Source organism: Sphaeramia orbicularis, chromosome 10, assembly GCF_902148855.1.
Source record: "Sphaeramia orbicularis chromosome 10, fSphaOr1.1, whole genome shotgun sequence".
NCBI classification, from domain to species: Eukaryota; Metazoa; Chordata; class Actinopteri; order Kurtiformes; family Apogonidae; genus Sphaeramia; species Sphaeramia orbicularis.
This window is the reverse complement of record NC_043966.1, coordinates 47,745,289-47,754,288: the sequence shown is the minus strand read 5'-3', so window position 1 is coordinate 47,754,288 and position 9,000 is coordinate 47,745,289.

The following is a 9,000-nucleotide window of genomic DNA, read 5'->3' as shown; positions in this document are numbered from 1 at the left end:
TTTTCATAATGGTTCTTAAACTATGAAAACAATCTACATTAGGGTTTGATCAAGCCGTAACACATGGGCACATTTCGTGTTCATCAGTCTCTATCATGTAAGCAAAATGATTTATATGCATGTATTATATATATTTGAGTAGGTATTTATAAGCACTTCAACATTATGCATAACAAAATGTGGGGAGATCAAATATTTAGGTGAAAAATGTAAAATTACTGCTCGGTAACACATGGACTTGAAATGGACATCAATTTTTTAAGCTTTACGCAAACATTCAAAACATGTGGTTCTTGACAGAAATTGATATCAAGTAGGACACAACCTTGTAGATATTACGTTCAGATATGCTTAAAAATAAATTTTTGTGTAAATTATTTAAAAGTCTGTGTTTTATTGATGTGAGCATGTGATAACATGTGGACAGGCTGCCGTAGTAACAAATGGACAACTCTTTACCATTGTATGCATCACCCAAAATGTTGAATTATTTTTTAAAACAACAAGCACAAACACAGTCCTTTATTTAATGTATTTAATACTAACACCGTGTTATTTACAACTTGTGGTGGTCCATACTGATATAGGTAAATTACAAATGAAGTGTAGGCCTAATTTCTCGGTAACAGTTCACAGATGTGACGAGTGTTTGAATTCACAATCTTCATCATTCAGACTTTTAATTTCTAAAAGTAATGGACAGTCTTTTGCGTGTCTTTTTGTTACGTAATTTAATACAGCCTAGCAGAAGATTCAGAACTTCTCCTGTACTGTGTAAGCGGTATTTTAAAATGGATAAGAGTTCCATAAAATACAGATCTGTAGCTAAAAAATGAGCCCACTTGATAAATTATGTGTGCGAATTTACTTTTTCATGTTGATGTTCACTTTTGCTTGATTGGACCCATTAGTGTTTATTGCATTACATAAATTACACATTCTCACATTCTGAATGATTATTGTCCTGTAGTCTTAACATTCTTACCAAAGAATTCTTATGAAAAAAAAAAAAAATTGACAGGACAAACCCTCTAATGGACTCATTAGAACTGGCATATAGAACCTACTTGAGGGTTAAGGATGGAACTCTGAATAAAAACACCTAGAGGGCAGTATGACCCACATCAGACCGTTGTTTTTGGATTTCCCTTCAGCCCCAAACAGTCTCACCTGCTGTAGAAGCTTGTGAATAGACACATCTGGACTTTCTTCAACATGAACATTGTCTCTACAGGGCTGTCCTCTCTGTTTTCATATACACTATAAAAACACATGTAATTGTCACAATGATGTTGATAACTGTCACATTGGGAATTTGTTGATGAGCGAGCCTGCTGAAGGCGGAGGAGACATCCCGTCCCTGTCATATATTACATAGCCTATATTGCTTTAAGATCATGACAGGAAGCCTACCTGGACTAATAAAAGACCAAAAAAAAAAAAAAAAAACCATCTGACGTGCATTGATCTACCCATGCAATTAATGGTAAAAACAATAGAAATGCTCAGATGATAAGTATTTTTGAGTAATAACTTATAGTCACCACCACTGCGACACAGTGGTGCAGTGGTTAGCACTCGTGCCTCACAGCAAGAAGGTCCTGGGTTCGATTCCAACACCAGTCAACGGGGGGTGGGACCTCTCTGTGTGGAGTTTGCATGTTCTCCCCATGTCTGCGTGGGTTCTCTCCGGGTACTCCGGCTTCCTCCCACCATCCAAAGACATGCACTAATAGGTTAATTGGTTAATCTAAATTGCCCATAGGTGTGAATGTGAGAGTGATTGTTTGTCTCTATATGTTCAGCCCTGCGATGAACTGGCAAAATGTCCAGGGTGTACCCCGCCTTCGCCCCTATGTAGCTGGGATAGGCTCCAAGCGACCCCCGTGACCCTAGTGAGGATAAAGCGGGTTCAGAAAATGAATGAATGAATGAACTTATAATCAACTGCACCAGCATGTTAAAAAAGGAAGTGGTATGTGTGTGTTTGAGAAAACTAGCTTGCTAACACTAAGCTTCATAAATGACTGATGACTTTAGATATTTTACTGAGTCATTTATTGTTTGTACTACTTAAAACTACTATTATTTAGTTAATTTCTTGTAATTACAACTTTACTTAATCTTTTATCTGTTTGCATTTATCAATCAATCTCAAGCAGAAAAAAGCATATACACTAGCCCTAAAGATCTGCAGCAATATTACAGGTACTCCTCAGAACCATGTTACAAACAGTTGGTAAAGGGAGCAGTCCATCTCAGTGGTGGGCAACATTTTTTTTTTTCCAGATGGCCATCGTAAATTACATTACACATTGAAACATAAAGCACACAGGGCTGAAATGTGTTAAATTATTTTAATTTGGTAGACATAATAAAGAGCTTTATAATAGACCATTTTCCAGTCCACAATGCGGAGATCTATGTTTAAAAGAAACATCATTCTGTCTGAAAGCTTAAGATGCCCATCTGCTCTACTTTGTTATAAAGGAAAATTGTTTAGAATAAATTATCCACTTAAATGCAGTGTAAACTCAGGCCACATTTGGCCAGTTGTCTGATACACTCCTGATCAAAATCTTAAGACCAGTTGAAAAATTGCAACAATTCACATTTTGCACTGTTGGATCTTAAGAAGCTTCTAAGTAGTTTCAAAATGCAAAAACAATAAATGGGAGTGAGACAAAAAAAATGTAAGTAAGCAATTTATTAAAAACAACAATTAAACTGCTCATTGTTTCTGTTCATCAGCTGATCAAAAGTTGTGGTTTTAAGAGTTTTGCTGAGTTTGAGTGTATACACCACTAAAAAATATATATATAATATCTATATATCTATATCTATATATCTATATATCTATCTCTCTCTCTCTCTCTCTCTCTCTCTCTCTCTCTCTCTCTCTCTATATATATATATATATATATATATATATATATATATATATATATACACAGGGTGGGGAAGCAAAATTTACAATATTTTGAGGCAGGGATTGAAAGACAGTGTATGACCAATTAGTTTATTGAAAGTCATGAGAATTTATTTGTCACAAGAAAATTGACATAATAGAAAATGTTTTATTCTATGTGTCCTCCTTCTTTCTCAATAACTGCCTTCACACGCTTCCTGAAACTTGCACAAGTGTTCCTCAAATATTCGGGTGACAACTTCTCCCATTCTTCTTTAATAGTATCTTCCAGACTTTCTCGTAATAGTTTTGTTCATAGTCATTCTCTTCTTTACATTATAAACAGTCTTTATGGACACTCAAACTATTTTTGAAATCTCCTTTGGTGTGACGAGTGCATTCTGCAAATCACACACTCTTTGACGTTTGCTTTCCTGATTACTCATATGGGCAAAAGTTTCTGAAAAGGTATGGATAATAGTGTTAGGTATGATTATGACATCAATATATGTTTGGTTTCAAAACAACTGACGTAGTGCCTGCTGAGAAAAAACAACTAAATGTTCATTGTAAATTTTGTTTCCCCACCCTGTGTATGTATATATATATATATATATATATATATATATATATATATATATATATGTCAGTGGCGGCTGCTCATCTTTCAGACAGGGAGAAGCTCATTATCGGCTCACATCAAAAAAAAAAAAAAAGAAAAAAAAATTGTCAATTTATTTAAACATAAATTCGGCCCTCTGTTCCTTTTTAAGAAAATGCTCGGTGACCTTATCGTACCAAGTAGGTGTCTTTTCCAGGGACTTGACCAGTGTCCTCTGAATGTCCAGCAGAGCTAGGCTGCTCAGATTGCCTTGGCCCAGTGTGTTGTGGGTGTAAGACCTCAGCCTTTTTAAACAAGAGATGCTCCTTTCACTCCGGCCTAGCCGACAGTTTGATTGATTTAACTGTCTACAAAACAATATAAAACTCTAACAAGAAATGATTAAATTATGTAACTGAAACAAGAAAACACTGAAATTATGTTAAATTGAAACAAGGAAGTACAATGAGTGTGTTTTATTTATAGTGCAAGAAATGAATGAGTAATTTTGTAGTGATTTCTCTCTCGATTTCACAGCAGAATGTGCGGCGGTATTTGACTGCACTGTGTCAGTGTAGAAGATCTGAAAACAGCTGTCAATCAAACGGGATTCAGTTTTTCGACTGATCCTCCAATCAGCACGTGGGATTTGGGCGTCCAGCCTGGCCGAGCTCCGCCCACAGCTCCATTCACCCCCAGAAACGCCTGGTGTCCGGGGGCGGGACAACATCATGGCATTTATCCAATTACCGTCCAGTTTTGAGGCAATGAAAAAAACTGTTCCACTCAGTCCCATTGAAGCCCATAGGTGCCCGGAGTCTATGGACAAATGCACTGAGCAGAGATCGAATGAGAAAACAGCAACACGGGAATGTATGAGAAGTGAACAACATCGCATCCGTTGATTTGTGATAAAGCTGATTCTGAATGAACTCATCTGTGAGATGAACATGTTCTAATACATTTGTAGTCAATAAAATGTCAACACAACCGTACATATTTAACCATTTAATTTTCGTAATTTTAGGGGAAGCCAGGCTTCCCTTGCAGTGTATGAGAAATCGCCACTGAGATATATATATATATATATATATATCTATATATCTATATATAGATATATATAGATATATAGATATAGATATAGATAGATAGATAGATACACACACACACACACACACTATATTGCCACAAGTATTTGCTCACCTGCCTTAACTCACATATGAATTTAAGTGACATCCCATTCCTAGTCTATGGGGTTCAATATGACGTTGGTCCACCCTTTGCAGCTATAACAGCTTCAACTCTTCTGGGAAGGCTGTCCACAAGGTTTAGGAGTGTGTTTATGGGGATTTTTGACCATTCTTCCAGAAGCGCATTTGTGAGGTCACACACTGATGTTGGACAAGAAGGCCTGGCTCTCAATCTCCGGTCTAATTCATCCCAAAGGTGTTCTATGGGGTTGAGGTCAGGACTCTGTGCAGGCCAGTCAAGTTCATCCACACCAGACTCTGTCATCCATGTCTTTATGGACCTTGCTTTGTGCACTGGTGCGCAGTCATGTTGGAAGAGGAAGGGGCCAGCTCCAAACCGTTCCCACAAAGTTGGGAGCATGGAATTGTCCAAAATCTCTTGGTATGCTGAAGCATTCACAGTTTCTTTCACTGGAACTAAGGGGCCAAGCCCAGCTCCTGAAAAACAACCCCACATCATAATCCCCCCCCCAAACTTTACACTTGGCACAATGCGGTCTGACAAGTATCGTTCTCCTGGCGACCGCCAAACCCAGACCCATCCATCAGATTGCCAGATGGAGAAGCGCGATTGGTCACTCCAGAGAACGCGCCTCCACTGCTCTAGAGTCCAGTGGCGGCGTGCTTTACACCACTGCATCCGGCGCTTTGCATTGCACTTGGTGATGTATGGCTTGGACGCAGCTGCTCGGCCATGGAAACCCATTCCATGAAGTTCTCTGCGCACTGTTCTTGAGCTAATCTGAAGGCCACATGAAGTTTGGAGGTCTGTAGCGATTGACTCTGCAAAAAGTTGGCGACCTCTTCGCACTATGCGCCTCAGCATCTGCTGACCCTGCTTCGTCAGTTTACGTGGCCTACCACTTCGTGGCTGAGTTGCTGTCGTTCCCAAACACTTCCACTTTCTTATAATACAGCTGACAGTTGAGTGTGGAATATTTAGGAGTGAGGAAATTTCACGACTGGATTTGTTGCACAGGTGGCATCCTATCACAGTTCCACGCTGGAATTCACTGAGCTCCTGAGAGCGACCCATTCTGTCACAAATGTTTGTAAAAGCAGTCTGCATGCCTAGGTGCTTGATTTTATACACCTGTGGCCATGGAAGTGATTGGAACACCTGATTCTGATTATTTGGATGGGTGAGCAAATACTTTTGGCAATATAGTGTGTGTGTATATATATATATATATATATATATATATATATATAACCTTAAAAAACACCACTGGTCAAGGCAGATGGCCATCCTCCAGGAGTCAGGGTCTGCTTGAGGTTTCTGCCTGTAAAAAGTAAGTTTTTCCTCGTCACTGTAACCAATCACCAGTGTTTGCTTCTGGAGGATTCTGGTAGGTTTCTGTGAATTGGCTTGAGAGTCTGGTTTTGACTGGCTCTATATGTAAAGTGTCATGAGGTAACTTTTGTTGTGATTTGGTACTACATAAATAAAATTTGATTGATTGATTTGATTGATGTTGCACAACTGCACAAAATGCCTCTCTGGGGAAAATAAAGTTGTACTGGACTTGACAGCTGCTGTTTTACAATAACAATTTTCTGGAGGTGTATCACTAGTGGTTTCTGTCGTTTGACAAATGACTTGCCAAAACACACCATTCACTCCGAGAAATGTCTTTCCACAAATAAGCTCTGTGTCTCGATTATCTCAGATTTCATCTTTTGATGCACAAAACACAAACAGAAAAACAAAAAGTACACAATTCCTTCAGCAAGCGAGTTACAGTTTTGTGAATGTCCTCCTAACTAATCTTACCAATCTTACCTAACTGTTCATCAGTGCATCTCCTTAAAAAGCCATGAACAGAGTCACCGTCTTTCTGTTTCCACTGTACTTTCAGTTACAGCGTAGGTCATACATTAATTATTCTGCTGACATTAAACATATTTCCATTCTTTGTGAGTGGGTGTATTTAAAAAGAAATCCTGTAATCCGTGGTTACCTTCTTGAAAGAAAACACTGGAAGGTCTTGGTGGCACCTTTTCAAGACAAATTAGTTAAGAAAGACCTGCAGAAACCGATTTACATAAAAGCATTAAAATGAGCATAATATGCTGTGTTTTAGGTCTCTAATCTTCTCACATTTTCAGTAAATGGCCTTTGTCTGCTACATCCATTAATGGAGACATGATTATGCTTTGAGAATTAAATTTTCTAGCCAAAGACAAGAAACCACCACAAGCCAAATGTTTTGGGAACAGAGGGAGGGGAAGATGAAGATGGATAGACAGACCAACGCAGACAGAAAGAGAGAGGGAGCTCAGAGAAGGAGAAAGTATTAAAGTATTAGGGGTCGATGAAACTGTGAAACTCTGACAGCGAGATACAAGACAGGCGTATACGAAGCTAAAGGGATAACTATAGAAAGACTGAGACAGAAATAGAATGTGAGGGAAATAGAAACAGGGTGACAAATGAAGGGTGAAATAAGATACAGGACACAGAGAGAAAGAAAGTCAGGAAAAAAATGGAAAAACATCCTCTGTGTGAAAAGGAAACAGTAAATACCTTTGTCAAAATTATGCTTAAAAAGAAAACAATATGCAGCCACAACTTTTATAATATATTTATATTCATTCTACACGTTAGCAATACTAAAAATAAATAAAACAAACTATAATCACTACATTGAACAGTAATCTGAGTCTGATCTTTCCATTAAAAAGTTCAATTGCCTAATTAAAATAGTATCTATAAATCCAGAATCTCACCAGATGCTTCCTATTCTTTAAAGTCTGGGTTTAGTGTTTGGACATTGATTTAGGTTTGAAAATCATGTTTGTAAAAGTTACATAGCAGATTACCACTAGCTCCAATTGTGAATTTGCCCCTGGGAATGAATAGTTCATCTGTATCTTTATACATATGTGACGGAGCATCCCCTTTACTGAGTGCGGACAGTGCGCGCGCACACACACACACACACACAATACACGACACACGAGTACACGCCACACAATACGTGTCGCACAGGTACACGCCACACACATGCACATAAGTACACGTCGCGCGCGCACACACACACACACACACACACACACACACACACACACACACACACACTTAGTAGTTCGTACGAGGGTGCACACTTGTACGTTCTACACACTAACATACACACACATTCGACATTCATGCAGTATACTTACCACACGCTCTGCTTCCTGCAGACTGACCCCGAGCCGGCCAAACAGGGAGTGCCGCCGTTTAATAAAGGGGGCGTCGGGCAGGAAAATGGTCACCTGACCATTTAATTGGTGATTTCCACTTATTAAGGTTATTTCTCTCTGGTAGAGAGTGGTTTATGATAAAAATAGAGTGGAAAGGTTAAAGAGGGTATTTTTGTTTATTTCCCTTGTGTTTTGAGGTGTCTTCTTCTTGTGATTTTCTGAGGAGAAATCATGTTTGTATAATTGATTGCTGCGGGTCATGCCCAGTGGGAGGGGCTTTTCCCTGTATATGTCGGCCATTTTTGTCTTTGTTGAGAGAGTCTGATAGAGCTGACAGCACATTGTGGGTGTTTGTCAGGCTACAAAGAGGTTTTGACTTTTCTTTTCCTTTTTTTCTGTGAACTCATGTAAATAGCTGTCACTGTTTGGGAGAACTGGAATTAAAAAAACCTTGAAAGGAAGACCTTCATTTTTTTTGTGTTTTTTCTCCGACTATTGTTAACTTTACAAGTTGAGCCACGCTACAACATGTCTGTGGTCTTGCACCCTTGCTAAATGTTATTACATACATTTGTGGCTGATACCAGTAATGTCGACTACATTATATCTATGTAATATGTATAAACACTAATTAACAAGCTAGCTGGAATAATTAGCATCCTAGGTAACTATATATATATATATATATATATATATATATATATATATATATATATATATATATAAAGATGCAGAAGCCCTTTATTAGGTCTAAAATGAGGTAGGGAAATCAAAAAAGGACCAGCAGTATTAGAGGATTGTGAAAATGAGTTCAGAAGGCCTCCTGGGAAAAATGTACTTTCATAATAAATGTCTATCAACTGGAGCCATAGACTTTATTGGAGCTAGCATGTAGCAGTCGTCAGTGGTGTCATTCATTAAGACACTTGCAGATTGAACTATAAGAAGGAACATTAAATAAGACCTTGGTTTTGGGATTGGATGTTAAGGGGTAGGCCTGTATAACTTCAATGTGTCTCAAGAGCTGATGATTGAAAGTAAGACTCTGAGTCAAG